We start from the raw sequence: 2,199 nt of genomic DNA, 5'->3' as shown, positions 1-2,199 counted from the left end.
CCTCATACACGACAAAAATAAAAACCCTAACCCAGAATTTGCACTGGAGATAAAATTAGCAAAATAAACTGACGTATATGGGAAGAAAAGCTAGTATTTCATCCCTCTGCAAGGTTTTTCTAGCACACCTCCCGTCAAAATTAGCACCAGTCTCAATATACATATTTTTCTTTTTTTAGGATCAGGAGCTACATTCATAAGGGATCTCAACTAATTCTTCCAATATACAGATGTCCATAAAAGCTAAGTAATATTATGGTTCGTTTAGCTTTCTCTTACTTTTCATGTTATCATTCACTCAGCTACGGGTGTAAAGTGTTAGGTAGCTGTATGAGTAAAATTAAAAAAAAACTAACCAATTACACAATTTAAGCTCAAAACAATTTATGAATAGGACACCAGGCTACGAGGAAGTAGAAGGCGCCTGAGTACACATAAAGACGTCAACCCCATTGCCTCGTGTGTTTACTTTCAACCTTATGGACGTCAGGTTGGGCATACTCTTTTCACTTTTACTTGGCTTAATCGTTTCTCCACCATGAATGCTGAGTTGTAATAACATACTGACACTGGAAGATGATACTAGTCACGAAGAAGTGCTATGGAAACGATGTGGAGCCTTAGCATTTGATTTGCCATTGAATTACGTGAAATATGCTTTAAAAAATGACGAAAATCTGAGCCAAGTACATGTGAAAGAACTATAGGCGTGGTGATCGAGTGGGTAGCGTAGTGAGGAGCTGTGTTTGGTGGATCTGGGTTCGGATTCTCTCTCTCTCTCTCTATCTATCTATATATCTACCTATCTATCGATCTACCTCTATATAAAGGATATTTTGAAGCTTAAAATAAGAGAGAGAGAGAGAGAGAGAGAGAGAGGTTAGCGTGTGGGTGGTAGTCATGCCAACGCAGACGCCCTACAGCTACCAACCCCACCGCCTCTTCCCCAGCCTCCCCACTCAACCCCCTCTCCTTCCCCTCTCATCTCACCCCCACAAACTCGATTCAGTGTGTTTAACCAGTGCTGACAACAACCCCCCTCCCCCACTCTCTCTCTCTCTCCCACTCTCTCTCTCTCTCTCTCGCACCACTTACCTCAAAACCCACACCCTTTAACTCTGAACAATTGCAAAGGACAATATCATCACATAATCACCAACTTTCCTTTTTCATCGGACACTATTCCTTCATACTGAGGGCATTTTTTTCCTTTGTTTTATTCCTGTTACCTTCAGACGATTTATTCAGCTTAGGAATGCTTTGCAAATGAAGAAGATAAATACAGACTTCATTAACACCTTTGCCAACAGGGGCTTTCCTGAGTTGAATAAAATCGTCTGGTGACAGAAACAATAAAACACAGGCAACGCTACATTGTTGCAACTCTCCACCTGACCAATCACATACCCCCCCACCTCCGTGCATCTCTAACCAAGCACGTAACGGCCCTCAACCTCCCCCCCCCCCTTCTTTTAAAGGTGGGCGTAAGGAAAACGCCTTGAGGACGCATAACTTGGACCCTTCAGATTGCAGGTCGCATTAAAATCTCTGGAAAAATTATCTTTTTTTTTTTTTTTACTTTTTCTTTAATTTAAAAAAATACTTAAGGCACAGCATTCTACCTATCCAAAGGCACCAGTTCACTATAAGTCACATAATTATGTGAAATTTCATGACTATTGTGAATACTTGCTGAGTTCTGGCCCGGAAACGTAATCTCTATGCCCGGCCTGCCACCCTGCCGCCCAACTCTACGGCAGGATACCTATTGATCCCAGTGATAACAACACCCTCCTCTGACTTTGTCAGATGGAGGGTAAAAAGACGCCTCCTCCCCCCCCCACACAAAAGCAACTAACGTGTGTGACTTAAGTGACTGATGACAAGTATCATGGACAAGAGGGAAAACACAGGAACGATTTTTATTTTTTTCTTACAGCTACTAAACCACTTATGCAGATCAGGAGACCAGCCTATAAGAAAAGGGTTTGGTGAAGCTTTTGGTTCACCTTCCAGTTCAAAAGGTCTCCTCTAAGCCGAATTAAATTAGTCCCCCGTTAGTAGGAATATAATACATAAGACGAGTACATAAAGGGGTCCAAAACGTTGAAAAAATAAAAAGCTAGCCCATTCAACATAATTACGTACTTTCTATTTCATTCTTGCTATCACTAGACTATTTTATTAAGCTTACAATAG

Source organism: Coenobita brevimanus, chromosome 22 (genome assembly GCF_032717465.1).
Source record: "Coenobita brevimanus isolate Jiangsu-jjx chromosome 22, ASM3271746v2, whole genome shotgun sequence".
In the NCBI taxonomy this organism is placed as follows: domain Eukaryota; kingdom Metazoa; phylum Arthropoda; class Malacostraca; order Decapoda; family Coenobitidae; genus Coenobita; species Coenobita brevimanus.
This window is presented reverse-complemented; position numbering follows the sequence as displayed.